Below are 19,578 nucleotides of genomic sequence, written 5' to 3'. Positions count from 1 at the left end.
CACACAAATCACAAAACACAAATATACAACAATCCAACGGTCGGATCCTCATGGATCGCTTCTAGGATCATCTTCTCAAAATTATACGATGATCCAACGGTCGAATCTTCACGAATCACATGTAGGATCATCCTCTCAAAATTATAAGACGATCCAATGGTCGGATCTTCACAGATTGCATGTAGGATCATCCTTTCAAAATTATACTACTTTCCAACGGTCAGATCTTCACAGATCGCATGTAGGATCATCATTTCAAAATTATATGACGATCCAAGGTCGAATCCTCACAGGTCGCCATTAGAATCATCTTCACAAGTTTTTACTACGATCCGACGATCAGATCTTTACATATCACATTTAGGATCATCTTCACCAAATTATACGACGATTCAACGGTCGGATCCTCACGGATCACCCTTTTGAATCGTCTTTTCACATTTATTCAAAGATGCAACGGTTGGATGTTCATCTGTACCACACAAAGTCATCGAAACACTTCTACGATCAATATATCAAAACTGCAAGTTAATCGGATGGTCTGATCCTCACGGATCGAAAATCAAGATAAACCAAAATTACGTAAATCTAGCATGCATCACTTTTTCACAATATGACCTCATGATATATCAACACACTAGTATCGACGAGCAGGTGATCACCTTGATAACAAAATCAATAATCTCGGCCGGACGCGCTGCAATGTGCCGCTTGCAGTGGCTACACATGGGTCCCATGCGCTGCCAGGTCAACCTCCACAACAGGTAAATCAAGCCGTCCAACATGTATATATTGAAGAGAGGATCAACTTTCATACCTGGAGCTAACTCCGGTTAGGCTAGATCGGAAAATATCACATCTGTAAGCTGGAAAAACCTCCACCGTTGAACTTCAATTCCCGATCTTTTCCATCACACTTTGAATCGTACTTCAAGGTTGGTATGGATGTGATCTAAAGGAGGAGATGATTCTAGAATGGTTGGTCTCGAGCCGTGAAGTCGCCGGAAAACGAAGATGAAGTCGGGTCCACCGCCGCCACCCTTTCCGGTGTTTGATCTCTGTCTGGGGTGCGTGCCGGAGTAAGCCGCCGCCATGGGGAGGAAGAGGAGACCAAGGTGAGTCCCTCTGGGCTAGGTTCGCTGTTGTTGGCCGCCAGAATAAGGAGATTCAGCCCGGTCGGGTCACCGGGTCCGAGCGCATGTCGGGGGCTGGGAGACAGAGTTTCTGGATTTTTCTGGAAAAATTATTTCTTTTTTGGAAATTATGAAATTTTCAGAATTTTTTTCTTCTATTTATACTAAAATTGAAACTTTTTCCGATGGTCGTAACTTCTTCATACGAACTCCGATTTTCGTGTTCCACATGTCCATGAACTCGTTTCGACGCCTCACAAATTTCATGAAGGAAGTTTTTGATGAAACCCAACATACAAAAAGTCGAACTTCGTGACCCCCCCCCCCCCCTCCCCTAAAACGTTGTGTTTCGAATAAAAATTTGTCCAAAACATTTTCGCTCCACCCGCGAACCACGAAATTGTTGAACACTTTACTAATTTATGGAAATTCCAAGAATTTAATAACTAACTTTCGGGGCTATGTTCTAAAACTCGGTCTAGGCGGCGCCTAGGCGTTGGAAGGTGTTTGGCCGCCCCGATTATTGCTTAAACGCTTAGAAAATCGTTCTAGAATTTGGGCGGGCGTTTTGCGGGTTTGGCGGCGGCCTAGAAGCTCTGGGCGGGCTGGGCGGTTGGATCGTTCTTAATTTATATCTCTCTCCCTCACTCCTTCCTCCATAGCTCGACCACTTTCACCTTCTAAAGTACTTCTGATAGTTTCATATCATAGAAGACGAAGACCGTACTCTTTGATTTTTCCAGTTTTTTCCTTTTTTGGGGGAGAGGAAGGGAGACTAAAAGTGAAAAAGGGTCATCGCCAATCTAAAAGTGAAGAGGCCTTGAGAGAGAGAGAGAGAGAGAGAGACGCAGATGCAGAAGATGAGTGAAGAAGACAAGAGAGAAAGAGATGCAGAAAAGGAAGAGCACGTGAAGGTGGACAAAGTTGACCACTATTAGCTCAATTTTCAATTTTTTAGATGAGTGTTGGATAAGTCATGCATATATATTAGGTGATTAGAAGTTATCCAATATGAATAATTATCCAAAACAAATACTATTTAATATTTTTGATAGTTGTTTTAGTGTTTGTAATGTAATTAAGCAATTAAATTATAAAGAACACGTAAACTAATTCATCCATTTGTGTTTATTATTAATAAAAAATTTAAAAAATAAAAACCGCCTAGGCGCCGCCTAGACTCCCGCCTAGGCCTCTAGGCGCTGGGCCCTTGACCACCGCCCGACTAGCGCCTAGCGATTTTTAGAACCTTGTTTCGGGGTATTACAATCTACCCTCCTTAAAGAAATTTCGTCCCGAAATTTGTGTACACTAGTCCACCAACGGATGTGAAAACCTCGTTCTTCAAACTCACTCTAACCTTGACCAAGTTACTTACTTCCTTCGAAGTAGCTTTGTCAACCTATCCAGAAACGAATAGATTCGACAACAAATGTCACATCCGCTTTCCCCTCGATCACACCATGATCAATCACAAGTGATTTATCATGGATATTCTTCCTCGGCATGAACACATAGAAAAATTTTGCACACCAGACATACTAGGGGATAAGGCAAGCCTATATGCCAATTCTCCAACCTTCACAAAAATATGAAAAAGGTCTGACAATCTTTGTGCGAACTTCCCCTTCTTGTCAAAACTCGCACTTCTCAAACTTATCATCAAACTTTCCCTCTCTCAAAACCTATAGAACAATCTAAATATGCTTATCAAGATCCTCCAAAGACTTGAAATAAATTCAGATATCTGATAGGAGCATTTTAATGTGATATTTTAATAGTTAATTCCTCACATTTTGCTTAGTTAATTCCTTAACGAATCGATTTTTAATTCAATTTTTATTTTTAGGTACATTGGAGTAGATGATGATGAAATAAGTGTTAGGTCCATAAAATGATGGAGAAAAATGGAAATGCACTAAAAAGGTCAACTTTACACATTTTCCTACTCCGACTAGGAGAAACCAAGCCAAGCAAGGAAGAAGGAGCGACCACCTGACCAAATGAACTTCAAATGAGCTGAAAACTTCCAGATCCATTCTAGACATCCTAAGAAACATTTCTTATGAAGAGTGCAAGAGCCAAATAGAAGTGGAAGGCCTTCAAACAGTCAACCCAATTTTCTGCAGAAGCAAAACTGGAAAACTGGACCTGTAAGGAGTCCAGCAGCAATTCCGGCCCAAAGACATGGAAGTAAATTCTGAAAAAAATTTTACAGCATGATCTACACTCATGGTGGATCATTTCATATGAAGAAGTCATGGGCAAAATCTGAAGTTTTGGTAGAGAATTAATTCAAGGAAAAATGAGCAGAAAATGCTCAAACCTAACAAATTCCATTAGTGTTTAAATATTCAAACCTAGCAAATTCCATTAGTGTTTAAATATTCAAACCTAAAAAATTCCATTAATGTTTAAATGCTCAAACCTAACCTATCCTCATTTGTTTAAGGCCAAATAGTTTTGCTTGGTAGCCTATAAATAGAGGCTACAACAAAGAAGAAAAACACATTCCTTCATCCATTTCATCTTCTTTGTCTCTCCATTTTCTCTCCATCCTCTAGTTTCAAGTTTCTGCATTTTCAAGCAAAGAGAAGAAGAGAAGAAGAAGCCATGAAGCCTCTTAGCATTCATCATTCACCTTGTGCCGTGATAGTGAAGTCTTGCTTTCAAGATTCAAGATCAACGTCACAAGCTCTTCATCATCCACTCCCTTCACAGTGTAATTCTATCTTTTTCCTTGTAATTTCTTTTGGTTTTCTTTGTTTAGATTTGTAGAACTATGAATTGTAGTTAACAATAACGTTTAGGGCAAAGTTTAAGCCCAATTTCTATGTTTGAATAAAGATTTCGAATTCCATAATTGTGATTCTAAGTTGCTTATGTGAGTTTGTTCGATTGAATTTGCTTGACAGAAAACTTTTATATGTTTATCTTATTTGGGTCGACACTTATAGGATTTGCATGTAATTGGTGCTAGATTTTGGTAAACGATTCACCTAATAGTTTTGTGAACCTAAATCACAAGTAGTAAAGGCTTTGGACAAAGGTCGAATTCAATTGAAGAGGATTGCAAATAGGTGAACTTATTCATAACTAGGTTGTGCACTTAAGTTGATAACCTTTCTCTATGCTTCTTGCGTTGGACATGTTTTGATTAGCTAGCTTTCTAGACTTTGATTGCATGTTTAATAGGATTGATCTAGGTGCTTTTATTTGGATTAATTAATTAAGGAAAGTAAAATATGGGAAATCATTTGCTTCGAATGTTTCACATGATCAACTTCTTTCTCATGACTTGGATGATCAATTATAGGGTTTGAATCAAATTTGATTACATGGAATTGGTTTTGATCTTTGTTTCTTACGTTCCATTCTTGTATAGGTGTTTTTGTATTTTCTTTATTTTATTTATTTTAATTTTTGATTTTAAAAATCCTAATTCCTCCCTTTTTACATTAACTTGTATATATTTCTATTCTTTGTGTTATTTTTGTACATAATACTTTTTACTTTATTATTTTAATTCTTTATTTGTTTACACAATTACAGGTGTACCCTCAATCCCCGGCTAGAACGATCCCTACTTATTCTATACTAACAACTACATTTTGCAGGGTTAAATTGCGCTCTTGCTTTTAGCGTATCAATTTTTGGCGCCGTTGCCGGGGATTGACACGTGCTAACTTTTAGCGTATCAATATCATCCACGAATACTACCACGAACGTATTCAATTAAGGATTGATTGATTGAACATGCGGTTCATCAATTCTATGAAGGTAGCAGGCGCATTGGTTAGACTAAAAGACATGATGACAATTCAAAATGTCCGTACATAGTCCCAAAAGCAGTCTTAGGAGCATGCTGCTCCTTATATTAGTATCTAACCTCAGACATTGATAACGAAATACAGGTTGTCCAGGGACAGTTAACACATCCTCATTCCTGCCTCTAGCTCTCAAATAACATTGCTCTCATCACGATGATCTTGCCAATTTTTAACCTTCACTCAATGTTGTATTGTAGTCCCGTCTAGAATACAAGCCTAACATCAACAAGGTCGCATCAATATCAACTCCAACAATACCATGATCACTTGTACTGAATCCATCGTAGACTTCTTCTTCAGTCAAGGCACATCAATAATTTTCATACCACAAAACTCTAAGAGATAGAGTGAAACTAAACACCGAATCTCCACCTCTCACCAACGTCGTAACAAGTTCGACAGACTTCAGTCTTACTTCGCTTTGAAGTTGAAAAAAATACCCTCAACATAACTCGATCAATCCGCAGGTAGAATGACGCTGTCACACTTAGAGTGATTCCCCGTAGCCTCTAGAGCGGTCTTAAATCCTCAAATTAAGGCATTGTCTAGGCCAATGGCGGATCCAGGATTGAAATCTTGGGCGGGCTTGGATTTCTTAAACAAAAAAATATATATTATTTTTTTGTTTAAGAAATCCAAGCCCGCCCAAGATTTCAATCCTGGATCCGCCATTGGCCTAGACAATGCCTTAATTTGAGGATTTAAGACCGCTCTAGAGGCTACGGGGAATCACTCTAAGTGCGAGATTTACAATCAAAAACTGAAATTAATTAGCCGGTGGCAACTACAGTCTACGTCTGCCCCCAAAACCAAAACAAAACCAGATCGATCATTTCGGAGAGCAGAAACTGGGCCTACCAAAAACAAAAACTAGAAATCATCAGAAATATATCCAGACTTGAAATCAGTGCTCACTCATTTTCATTATTCTAAAACTCAAATTAGCTACTATATATAGCGATAGATCGCGATAGATCTCTACTGCAAGAACGCCGCACAGGTCTCATAGTGCGCTTCCATGTCGTAGAGTGGAAGTGTGTAGCCACAAATCGAACAACAAAAAACTTGGTCAACCTGCAAATATATTATACCAAGATATTAATTAGAAGATGAAAAAAACAAAAAAAAAACACTAGAAGATCGATATATATTCACGAATATAATATATACCTATGATGCACGGAAACGCGAAGATGCCCGCGTTTCCCGTTTCGGAACCGGAAACGGGTCGGAAACGCGTATCCGAATTTGGAAACGGTTTGGAAACGTCTGTATCCAATGTGGAAACGCCAGAATGTAAATAAATAGGAAACGTGGGGGTAATACTGACTTTTTACTTGCAAAAAATGAAAAAAAAAAAAAAAAAAAAAAAACAACAACAACAACAACAGACCTAGATCGAGAGAGAGGTCGCGTCTCTTAGACAATTGCAGTTCGGTCGTTCCTCTTCTGCTCGGAGGAGACCCAGACCCAGTTCGGTCAGGAACGACCCTTTGGATTGATAATGTTTGATTGTCATAAACTAGTACTTTGTTTATGTTTCATTTTTTTTTTTAATTATATATATATTTAATTGGCGTTTCCTTCACGTTTCCGTTTCCTATTACATTTAAGATTTGCCGTTTCCACGTTTCCGATCGTATCGTATCCGGAAACTCGTACCCATTTCGGTGCTTCTTAGATATATACATAGAGCAGAAATTTACCTTTGCACCAACGAAACCAGGTGAATGCCTCATCTTCTTCTTCTTGGGAGTCTTATTCTTTGGAGGCGCTGGGTCTGGGTTTGGGTTTGGATTTGGGTTTGGGTTTGGGGGAGGGGTGAGGGGCGGAGTGCTTTGTGGGAGCGGGGAAGGGGAAGGGGTTTGGGTGAGCGGTGCAGGGGTTTGGATGAGGGGCGGCGCCTCTCCTTTCTCCATACTCTCTGGCTCTCTCTCTCTCTCCTAGACTCTAGCTCTCTCTCCTCTGCTAGACTGTATCTCCTCTCTTTGTTTATGATGCTTGGGCGAGGGGTTTGTGCCTTTTGGTGGGGGCGCTTTTGATAGAACTTTTGACGAAGATCTCCTTTGTCTTCTTCTCATCGTCACTCTGAGAAGCCACACCACACCAACTTCGTGACCTGATTTAAATAATGGAAATTTTGCATTTGTTTTTGCTATCATTTGGCTCGGTTGAACTAAAAAGAAAGCAAATTTTCAGTTTTACTGCATTGTTTGGTTGGGCAATAGCAATTTGGGTTAGTTGAACTAAAAAGTAAGAGAATTTCAACTTTTACTGCATCGTTTTGTTGAATACTACTTGAAGTGATAGTAAGGCAATTTTAATTTTTACTGCATTGTTATTGTTATCATGATTTGGCTTAGTCGAACAAAAAAGGAAGCAACTTACTCTTTTTTACCTAAGCTGAAAAAACTTATTCTTTTTTACTGCATTTGGAGCGATAGCAATTTTAGGTTACTTGAACTAAAAAATGAGTTTTTTTTTTTTACGCAAAAAGACAATCGTTAGAGATAGAACCCTCTGGGGCATCCAATGTTTACAACATCAAACAAAAGAGCAGGGGAGACATTTCTCGATTGACTATTCGTCCACGAGATTATATCAAGAGATCTATTACCTAGACTTGCCACAACATCAGTCACAAAATGTGCTTCACTAAAAACATGGATTGAAATTAATGGCCGAAAATTATGCAGAAAACTGCCTAATGTCTTGAATTAGCTTTGCAAATTCTCTAAGGGGGTGTATACGGCCCTTCACAGCATCAATAATCAGTTTTGAATCTCCTTCAGCTTGTAAATATGTGAATCCATGTTGCTTTGCTGCAATCAAACCATTTCTCAAAGCCATTAATGCTTCAGCTACCGGAACAGTGGTACATCCAAAGCCTTTAGCAGCTGCCACCAGTGGCTTTCCAGCAGAGTCTCTAATAACAAATCCACCTGCAACAGAAGTTTGTATTCTAGAACTGTTGAAGTTTAATTTGACAAAGTTTAGAGGAGGAGGACTCCACACAATCATGGAAGGAGGTTTTGAGACAGCGCTCACTCCTGATTTTGTGAGCCTATGCTCATATCACTTAAACTAGCAGCAGAGGTTGCCACAACTTCATTAGGAAAAGTTACTTTTCCTTTGAATATAGTTTCAATATTCCTTGCTTTCCAAATTTGCTAACAGGTTATAATAACTTTTGCAAAGACTTTACTATCATACGGTTGATGAAGAAACATTGCTTGAAACACCTTCAAACGACCTTCCTTCCAATCAATTGGAGATTGGACTTGGGGGAGCCTCCAAATTGTAGAAGAAAATTCACAATAACAAATAAATGGTCAGCAGTTTCATTGTCATTGTCACATAATCGGCAGGAGTTGTCATCAATATAACCAAATTGAGACAAATGATCTCTAGTCTTTAATCTACCCCATAGGAGCAACCATCCAATGATTTTGGACTTTGACAATATGTTTAAGTTCCAGAGTTTGTTCAAGCAACCATCCAATGATTTTGGGCTTTGACAGTATGTTTAAGTTCCAGAGTTTGTTCAACAGTTTTGTATTTCTATGTTTTCCCAAACTACCAAGTTAAAGCCAAGTTGCATGCTTGATAGTAAAATTTCCATTGGAAGAAGGTCATCAGGCAAACTCATATTCTTGGTCCGTAAAAGGAATTGGGACTCCTATAATTTGGTTTACTAAACTCACATCAAGTGGAGCAAGGGAAGTAAGAAGTTTACCTCTATTCCAAGTGCCATCAGAAATATAACCTGCCACTGTTTCATCAGTATTAATTGTATGATGCATATTATTTGGAATTAGCTCAAGGAAAGGGTAGTCAAACACCCAATTGAATAGCCAAAGATTAATTGCTCTACCATTACCAACTATCCAACGCATACCAAGGATAAGTTGACTTGCATTAACAATTCCCCTCCAAGCTAGGGATTTTGATTGGTTCGTCTTCTCGCCATGGTGTCACTTCCATCCTCAGTTGGTCCAGTCGCTGGGTGTAGAGAGAGAATCGAAGCTGACAAGTTTTATGTTTTTCGACGTTTCTTCGACGTCATCCGGTGGCTCTGCCGACCGTTTGTCATGCATGCCTGAGATATGAGACTCGATCTATTCTTCACGCTCTAAGTGACAGTATAATTTTTTTTTGAATTCGATTAAGTGACGGTATATATATATATTTCGCTTTTGAGAAGTAACATAAAAGGATTATTTTCAGGAAAAAAAAAAAAAGTAACATAAAGGGATTAGAAGTCAAAATAAATAGTTAAGGGTAAAAAAGTAAATTAAGTCATGACATGTGGCAAATGGAGAGCAGATTGTCTTTATTTGTAAGATTTACTCCTTGTATGTTTAATTCAATCTTTAAAGGATGTATTTGTTAAGTCATATTTTGTCAATAACTTATATATAATTTGTTAAATAATACTAGACTCCAAACATACCCTATGAGTGTGGATAATTACGTGGGAAGTTTTTTTTTTTTTTTTAAAGGATTTGATTTTATTATATACCAAAGCCATGAACAAATAGGCCAGAGTCTAAAAGAAGTACAGAACTTACATAAGAAGAGCCGGAACAAACCAGATGTCCTATCTAAGTCACACCTAAACTCATTAAAGTCTAAATGGTCGCTCGCTGAAACAGCAAGCCAACAAACTAAGCAAGAATAATCTCACTTCCTAAGGCAAAATCATTCATCTAGTCTAATCTGCCAGCACTCAATTGTGGTACACATATCAATAGAAACATCTTAGAAAGTATATAGAAATCACTCCCACTTGAGAAGGCTTGAAGTTTAGAATGTCTTGAAATTTTGTACCTTAGGCAAGTACCATCTCTTTCCCCTTAGGGTTAGAGCTAGTACTAGTTCCAGGCTCCTCAGCAGCTAACAACCTCGGCATCAGGTTGGTCTTTTTGCTCTTTGTCTTTTCATGTTCACCGTCTTTCTTTTTTCCTTTTCCTGCTGTTCCATAAGGCAGTTTATTCACACTTCCAACATGGTGTCCTCTTTTTCTCTTTGGTCGATCCCTGTTATTGGAAGGTCCCTCCAATAAACCCATAGTCACTGCATCCAAATTTTTCTTCCCAATAGCAAGACTTAAGCGTAGTTTTTTTGGAGAAATAACTACCTCATCATTTTCCCTGCTTCGCCTTTGTCCTGTAATTGGATCTCCATTGAGTCTTGGCTCTCTCAATTCTCTAATTTGCATCTGTCTTTGACAACGCATGGCCACCACAGATTAGGGAAGTAAAACTTCCGGTATGCTATTTGGTATCTGGGCCTTGAAGATCAAGGTTTGATTGTTTACCACCACCCTACTGGTATTAGGGTTTTCCTGTCCCCGTAATATTTCCAAGGCCGTGGGCTGCGCCACCGCTCCAACTGGTGTACCACTATCTTCTTCCAGATCTGGCCCTGAACAAGGGAGGCCAACGTGGGTAACTAGGCCACAGGTACCGCATCTGCCAAACGACTTATCGTACCGAAATTACACCATGAATTGAACTTCATCTTCCACCCAGAAGCGGCGACGAAACAAGAGAGGCTTTGCATAGTCGATCTCGACCCTGATGCGCAGGACTCGGGTCCGGAAAGCCGGACGATCAATCTCCTTGAAATCTCCCAGAGTGCTACCGATCAGGCGCATAATACGCTCAGACCTGAACGCCGGTGGTACCCATTGCAGCGTCATCCAGTAAGATGATTTATTCAATGGTATCTCGCTTGCCGGACTGATACCGTCGTACGATGCTAGTGCTACAAGAGCTCTGTTGTAGCCCCACGGTCCACCTTTCCAAACCCTATCCACATCAGAGGGATCTGTGAAAGTGAATAGAACCCTGTCATCTTCTCCAACTTCTTCAACGCTCAGTCTGCCATTGATCCGCCATGCAGATCGGAACATGCCAAGGAAAGAGCAATGGGAGTATTCCCGCGCCGTAAGCAACTTTCCCACCATGAAAGCTTCGGGTTGTCTTAGTCCTTTGGATGGACGTAGGTCCACCGGATTCTTGCCATCAGCCAACACTAGGGAGGAGGCCAAGCGTGCTACCATTGCATCAATTGCCATTGACGTGAGAGAGAGGCTACGTAGTCAAAAACCCTAACCCTAGTTTAGAGAGAAGAGGGCGGCTACGTCTGGAAAATGTAAAACTTTTTTATTGTAATCCAACCATTACGTGGGAAGTTATTCCACAGAATGTGGAGAAAATTGCTGCACATATTTTGTTTTTGATTTTTGATTTTTTTGGTTAAATTTATTTTATTTTTCTTTTATTTGTGAATTGACTATTTTGTCTTTCTCAAATATTTCAGTTCAAATGTTTTTTAATATTTGAGGGATATTTTAGTAAACTTATTCTGTTTTGACTGACAAACTCTTTTCTCTTAATAATAGTATAGATAAGCCTCATCTCCTAGTACTCCTACAAAATAATGGAAATTCGTTTGCACTATATTAAATTTACCCCCTTTTCAAATTGGGCCACCTACCCGACCGCTCACTCAATTTCTCCTTCACTCCATTTCGGTCTTTCGCAGTTTCAACTCTCACTCTGAGGCCATGTTTGTTTCCCGGAAAGTGGGCATTGGGAAATGAAACACTTTCCTTTCCTGCGTTTGGGACAGCCAAGGAAGGGAAACATTTTCCCAAAGGAAATGAAAAAGTGAGGGAAATTGATTCCCTCCCCCCCCCTCCTCCTCCTCCGGAAACACTTTTCCAAAGGAAAGGAATCGAATCAATTTCCTTTCCTTTCCACCAACCAAACATGGCCTGAGAGAAGAGGGGAGAGGAGAAGAAAAGAAAGAGGACTGGTTTCCCTGAAAATGCCGATGACAATGGAAACCTCCCAATTGACATCATCTTTTCTCGTCTTGGAGAACGTAAACAACTTTAATTTTAAATTTTTTTTTTTTTTTGGGAATTATGATTTGGAGTGAAATATATTGGGGATTGATAACCAACGTTAAATATTACAACAGTCGGATAAACTAACAAATTTATTCAAAACAACCATCCAAGGTCAAAAACTTCAATCTAAACAGCAAGGGTAGAGAGCCAAGAGCAAGATTACATCTCCAGAAATATTGGGGATTGATGACCAACATACTATGAAAATATTACAACAGTGGGATAAAATAACAAATTTATTCAAAACATCCATCCAAGCAAAAACTTAAATCTAAACAGCAGGGCAAGAAAGCAAAGAGTATAAATTACATCTAAATACCGCCAGTTCAAGAAAAAGTGCTGTTTTCATTAGCTCGCCAATATCTTCCCGACAGCAAAACATTGATGAGTTTATGAATCAGCAGTGGATCTTTTTTTGGTGGTATAAGGATAGTACTCCTTGCCATTATCAATTCTTGTGGTCTGGACCCCAGCATCAATCAGTGCGTAAGTGACTGCCAAGGCTGCTCCAGCAGAAATTGCAGTTGGAATGCTCCTTCCTATAAAATGGGCAGCACTGTCATTAGTATAATTGAATAAATTTTCCGGTTCATGAGTACAACTTCCCTCTTAACACATTGAATGTCAATTTAGAAACTACAATCTTAAGTCTTGAATCACCATGTAATATGCCGGTCAACTCTGAATACTCAACAGTCCAATTGAATAGCGACTAATATATGAAACATTCTCATTCAGTGGAATGGTATGAAGTACAAATTCTTCACATGCATGGGAGATATACATGGCATTTCTGCGGGAAAACAATACTTGGGTATGAAGTACAAATTCTTCACATACATGGCAGATCTACAGGGTATTTCTACATGGGCTGAAAGTAAGTAGGCATTCTTTATAGTGTGATTCCCAGACACAAGGATGTTTATAGTCTCAAAAACTAATCCTCTTTATCGTTACTAAAAAGAAATTGATCTATCTCAACGATACTAGGTTAATAAATTAGAAACAGACAGGTAAAAACTCAATATATGCTCTTCAAATTCAACAAGTAGACAAGGACAGGATCAGCAGCCCTCTTTAACATATAAATATAAGTGTTGGACCTCTAGCTAAAAGTTTTTTTTTTTTCTATTCTTTTTTTTTTTGAGATGACAGTTGGAAGTACATTGAATGGCTCATATCAGCTCTAGAAGATTTGGTAAGCAGTGTGGAAACTAGTCAAAAGGGCGGTCGAGCCATCAGTGTGCTTCCATCAACTACAATTTCCACAAGAGCTGTTGATCCTCAAGTGCTAACACAAGATTTGATAATATAAATGGCTGTCTACATGTCATCGCAGCCAGAAAGAATGTTTCAAGTGATGGACTTGGTGACAAAACAATAATAGGATAGGAAAAAAAAAAAAGATTAAAACCAAATAAAAACACTATGCATCTAGTAAGTTCAAACCTTAATAAAATAAGTTTCTTTACCAGAAGATCCTGTAACCTTTGGCGATCTAATTACGGTGATGAGAACTTACTACGATCAGAGTACCTTACTATGATTCTCTAAGTTCCATTAAATCCTGCATCTATGTACTAAAGTAGTCACTAGCAGCCATGTGGCAGTTGCGCAATTCATAAACAACAAGTACAACCAAAGGCTTCAGCAGATGGTTTGCTTGCAGAAGTCTTTTTCTTCCAGTAAAAGTAGATAGTTCTTATGCCTCGCAGACATTTGTATGACATGAACAAACAGATAACCTAGATCATTCATGTAGTTACGGAAAGGCACCAAACACACATAATACACCTAGCATCATCATCCTCACTTATCTAATTATCAAGGGTGTGTGCATACAAACATACTGTACTCACTTCTCATGTTCTATAGTCATCTAGCTGAAAAGCTGACAGACTGACATTGTAATAGACAATGGCAAACAAATTTTAGCAGTAACGTACGTGTCATTTTTTATTTAGGAAACTGATATCTCATAGATATTTAGTATCAGGATCAAACAAGTTTTGAATATGTAACCAGCATAAGTGTCAGAATATGTGCCACTTTCATTTCTTTCTGTATGACAAACATAAATGTAAGAAATATTCATCTCTCAATACTATAGTGCCAGAGTAACACCTTGAACCTGCCTTGTCCGGTTAAAACTAAATCAAACTAAACCATTTGTAAAGATTTTACTTGAAACCTGTGAAAAAAAAAAAATTCAAAACAATAACCCCTCAAGAAAAGGTTTGACTTACTCTGACAATAAAAATTGAACATAAATCTTTCATTTAAAGAAGAAACCCTATTTTGGGGAACACTTCCCAAATTGACCAACACAAAAATATGAATATTCAATGAGATGATATCTGAAGAAGCATTTAGTTATGAACATGTGTAACCATTGCTGTCAAAACCACTCATATCAGCAGGAATCAAAAGTTTGGAAAAATTAGGCATAAAGAAGGATCTTCACCTTTCTAACCTAGAATAGTTGATCCAGCAACAAAACCTCCGACAGCTCCATTTACAAAGTCTCTCTTTAACCCATAATGCTGCACAAGCTGCTCTACTCCGATGTAAACTCCCCAATTGCAGAAAATGTCATCCCATAGTTTCCCATCATCTTCAGGGCCCTATATGCCCTGGAAGAGCTACAATTCTCTCAACACAAAGCACATCATTCCAGGTAGCAACTATGGTCCCAAAATTAGTTCCGGTAACCAATCCAGTTGTTGCACCCTTAATTGTCTTCATAGTAGGAGTATCCTCATCCTCAAAATACCTACGCTCTGCGGGGTCCAACGCGTCCATGACTGTCTCCTAACCAAAACTGCAAGCCAAAGATACATAAATGAGAACATAGAGTGTGTTTTCATCTTGACTCTGTTCGTTTGAAGTATAATTTCCCTCTAAGCACCAAAATTTCATTACTTAATGAAAAATCTTCCACAGTAGCAAACAAATGCATTTGGGAGACAAATCTAAATTCCATTAAAAAAAAAAAGAAGGGGAAAGCAATAGTTGCTAATCGCAAGGAGAATGAATAAAGCTCTACTTTGCCCAGAACAGGCCATTTTTTCTGGCAGTCAATTCCAGTAGAAGAGCAAGAATCCAATGAAACAAAAAAATACCCAAAACCCCTAATTTTCTTAACTCATCGAACCCAAAAACTGTAACACACAAAATGCAGATCCAGTTTCAACAAAGCATAAAATTGGTTTCATAAGCAAATCATCGTGATCAAGGAATATATATATATCCATCACAGAAGCCCATCAGGGAAGAAGCCCATCACAGAGGTTCGATATATATCCATCACCGAGGCCCAACGGAAACAGAAGCCCATCAGGGAAGAACAACTTACCTTCGAGGCGGGGAGAGAGGGAGAGAGAGACAATCTACACTTCCAACACGGAGAAGAGAAGCCAAGACTAATAACTGCTACAAAATGGAAAGTCGTTTGCTCCAGATTAAATTGACCGTTTTACCCCTTTTCAAATTGGGCCCTTGTATTATTTGCCCCATTGGCACCTGTTTGCTTGCTCGGCCTTGTATGCGGTAAGCAATGCTTCAAATTTTGCATTTGTTTTTGCCGTCATTTGGCTCAGTTGAACGTACTAAAAAGGAAGCAAATTTTCAGTTTTACTGCGTGTCTGCGTTGTTTGGTTGGAGCAGTAGCAATTTGGGTTAGTTGAACTGAACTAAAAAGTAAGGCAATGTTTGGGTAGGGGATTTGAAGGTTTCAAAGAATTTCAAGGTGATGGAATTTTAAGGTGATGGGATTATGAGGTCATGGGAGTTGAAGTGAAGGGATATAAGTGGTGGAATTTGTTTAGGTATTTTCTTAAGTGAAGGGATTTAATTATGGAATTCTATTTTGCTACGGAATTACTGCAGTATAATTACTTTTATTTTTTAACTAAATTATGTTAACAAATTTTTTTTTTTTGGCTCACCAATAAATAATAAATAGAGCAATGAATGAAATATTAATTCCAAAACTTCGATTAAATGGAAAACAAAGAAAATCACTAGAAATTTGAAAAATGCAAGTACAACAAAATTGATGTCGTGACCACACAGTCTTTTGTTGGCGATCTTGCATGCAAAATTCTCAGTTTCTCTCCATTCCAAGCTTGAAGGGTATGTCATGTACTCGTCCTGCAACCTTTTGAACCTCGATTGAGATCCTTGGCTCGTTTCTTTTTGCGATTTCTTTGGTTTTAATTTGGGGCGGCAACTTACAAGGTCGTGAATGTGGTTCCTTTCCATGGCCGATTCAAAAATCTAACATTTTAACATAAACATAATGAGAATAATGAAAAGCAAACAAACATAGAAAATTCAAAAAAAAATTATGGATTGAAAACATTATCCTCATTGATTTTCATAAATGCATATACAGTTTGAGGTTACCTTATGCTCCAGATCAGTTTGAGCAACAGCGTGCATTGCAGGTTAGGTATAATGAGTTACTGTCCTTGGATGAGGCTTATAGGAAACAGAGGTCCCGAGTCCTGTGGTTGAAGGAAGGTGATAGGAACTCTGCTTTCTTCCACCGAAAGGCTTCTAATAGACAAAGTCGTAATCAGATAAAGGGTATATCAAATGCTTCAAGTCAATGGCAAACGAGTCCAGAGTTGATTTCCAATGCTTTACTTGATTATTATGGAACCATATTTCAAGCTGAAGGCACTGATCAGGAGGCAATTAATTTTGTACTTGATAAGGTCAATCCGTGTATTTCAGATGATATGAACAATTCCCTTTTGGCTGATTATTCTGATGAAGAGATAAAGAAAGCATTGTTTCAAATGCATCCTTCCAAATCACCTGGTCCGGATGGTATGTCACCAGCTTTTTTTCAGAGGTATTGGAATGTCGTTCATCATGATGTATGCCTAGCAGTGAGGACTTTTCTTCAAATTGGGCAGTTGGATTCTGAAAGTAATTTCACGCACCTTACACTGATCCCAAAGGTAAAAGAACCCAAATTGGTTTCAAATTTTCGGCCAATAGCATTATGTAATGTTGTTTACAGGATCGCTTCTAAGGTTCTTGCAAACAGGCTTAAACTTCTTCTACCTACTATAGTATCTCCCCTGCAAAGTGGATTTGTTCCGAGTCGTCTAATATCAGACAACACTCTGGTAGCTTCTGAAGCAGCACATTTCATGCATAAATTACGCAACCAAAGCGAAGGTTTTTTTTCGCTCAAGCTTGACATCAGTAAGGCTTATGATCGATTAGAATGGGGCTTTCTTGAAGCTATGCTATCAAAAATGGGATTTGCTAGAAAATGGATTGATATTGTGCTCTGTTCTATTAAATCTGTTCGTTATTCTGTTTTAATGAATGGAACTCCTACAGGTTATATCATCCCTTCTAGAGGCATTCGGCAGGGAGATCCTTTATCCCCATATTTGTTTATTCTATGTGCTGAAGGATTATCTGCAGTGATTTCGGATTCGGTGACTCAGGGTTTATTGAAAGGTTTGGTGATGTGTCCTGGGGCACCTGTGATACACCATCTCCTTTTTGCTGATGACAGTTTTCTTTTTGGGGAAGCTTCTGCAGAGGAATGTGTTCAGGTGAAAAATATTCTCAATATTTATGAGCGTGCTTCGGGCCAGCGAATTAACTTAGAGAAGAGTAGTGTTGCATTCAGTAAAAATGTGCATCTGGAATTGAAAGCTTCACTAACAGCTATCTTGGGGGTTACATGTGTTGAAGAACATGGTCGATATTTGGGTTTACCTCTTCATGTGGGGAGATCAAAGACAGCTATGTTTGCATACCTTAAGGAGAGATTGACTAAGAAACTTATTAGTTGGCGCACCAAGATTCTTAGTGCTGCTGGTAAGGAGATTTTAATTAAAGCAGTTGCTACTGTTATCCCTTTGTATATTATGAACTGCTACATGTTACCTAAGTCTCTGTGTGATGATATGCATCAACTTTGTGCTCAATTCTTTTGGGGTGGTTCTGAGGAGCACAGAAAAATACATTGGCGGTCTTGGGACCGAATGTGTTTAACTAAAGCTGAAGGTGGAATGGGTTTTAAGAACCTGCATGCTTATAATCTTTCGATGCTGGCTAAACAAGGTTGGAGGTTACTTCATAACCCTACTTCTCTTATTGCCAGATTGTATAAGGCTCGTTACTATCCAGACTGCTCTTTTTTAGAGGCTAATATGGGAGAGGCTCCCTCTTTTGCATGGAGAAGCATTATGGATGCACGCCCGGTCCTTAAGGCTGGTTTACTTTGGCAGGTTGGGTCGGGTAGGGATCTAAATATTTGGAATGATGATTGGATCCCTAATGTTCCCAGCCATAATCTTCATCAGCCTAGCCATTGCAATATTCATTCGGTCTCTGATCTTATTCATTTGGAAAGAAAAACTTGGAAGAGAGAACTTCTTCAAGATTTATTTTCTGAGGAGGTTCAGTCAGCTATATTATGCATTCCTTTGAGTTTTCGTCATACTCGAGATCGTTTAACATGGAAGCTTGATCGAAAGGGTTTCTTTTCAGTAAAGTCTGCATATTGGGTTGCTCGAGATTTTGTGATAGGGAGCTCTCTTTCCTCTACCTCTCTTGGGGATCCATTTAGCATGCTATGGAAAACCTTGTGGAAAGCCAAGGTTCCAGGTAAGGTTTCAATTTGCCTTTGGAGAGCTTGTCATAATATACTTCCCACAAGAGATTGTTTGAGCAAAAGGGGATATTCTGGTGAAATGCGTTGCTTACTTTGTCCTCATCGGTATGAAACTGTGAGTCATGTTTTTTGTGGTTGTTCTGTGGCAAGGGAAATCCTCACATCCCCTCCATTTTCTATGCAACTGCCTATTTCTCCTTCTTTTATGTTTAAGGAATGGATGCTTGAACATGCGATTTCTTTGTCTGATGACTTTGCTAAGTTGTTGATGATATTATGGGGTTTGTGGAAAAATAGAAATGAGAAGTTTTGGAATGATTATGCTATTGCTGCTCCTGCTATTGTTGCTAGTACTATGGCCAGGTTTGAAGAGTATAGCCGCATAAACAAGGCTACTAGAAGTCAGGCTTCTCCTTGACTTAAAGGCAATCAACCTTGGCGCCCACCTATAGCAGGGATGCTAAAATTGAACACAGATGGAGCATTTCTACAGTCAGCAACTCATGGAGGGGTCGGAGGTGTCTTGCGGAATAAAAAGGGTGAATTCATTGCTGGATTTGCTTATCATAAAGAGTATGTCACTTATGCAATGCATGTGAAACTTCTTGCAATTAAACATGGGCTAGAATTGTTGCAAGCCATGACAGTAACGAATGTTATTGTTCAAAGTGATTGTCTCTTGGCTATAAAGGCTATTTGTGAGGAGGGTGAGGATTTCACACCTTTAGGCAACTTAGTGGACGATATCAAGGCACTTCTTCATCAGTTGCCTTCGATTGGGATACAACATGCTTATCGAACCTCCAATAGAGTAGCCCACAGGTTTGCAAGTTATGGTTTTGATGCTAATACCCATATTGAATGGTTCTCAAACGCTCCAGAGTTTGTTCTGGATGCCCTCATTTACGATTGTAATCGTATGTTTCAATAATACAAGTTCTTTTTTTCCTCAAAAAAAAAAAAAAAAACTTCCCAATACTCTTCAAAAAAAAAAAATTACTTCCCAATACATAATTAAAGCTAGCATTAGTACATAGTAGGGAA

General features: G+C 38.8%; 1 pseudogene; it reads right to left on the bottom strand.

The window, feature by feature from the left end:
* Positions 1-12,051: 12,051 nt before the first annotated feature.
* On the bottom strand, positions 12,052-15,335 carry LOC133721649 (outer envelope pore protein 16-3, chloroplastic/mitochondrial-like; annotated as a pseudogene).
* Between the last annotated feature and the right edge of the window lie 4,243 nt (positions 15,336-19,578).

Source organism: Rosa rugosa, chromosome 7 (genome assembly GCF_958449725.1).
Source record: "Rosa rugosa chromosome 7, drRosRugo1.1, whole genome shotgun sequence".
In the NCBI taxonomy this organism is placed as follows: Eukaryota; Viridiplantae; Streptophyta; class Magnoliopsida; order Rosales; family Rosaceae; genus Rosa; species Rosa rugosa.
Note: the sequence above shows the minus strand (reverse complement) of the source record. Positions and strands in the feature narration are given on the sequence as shown.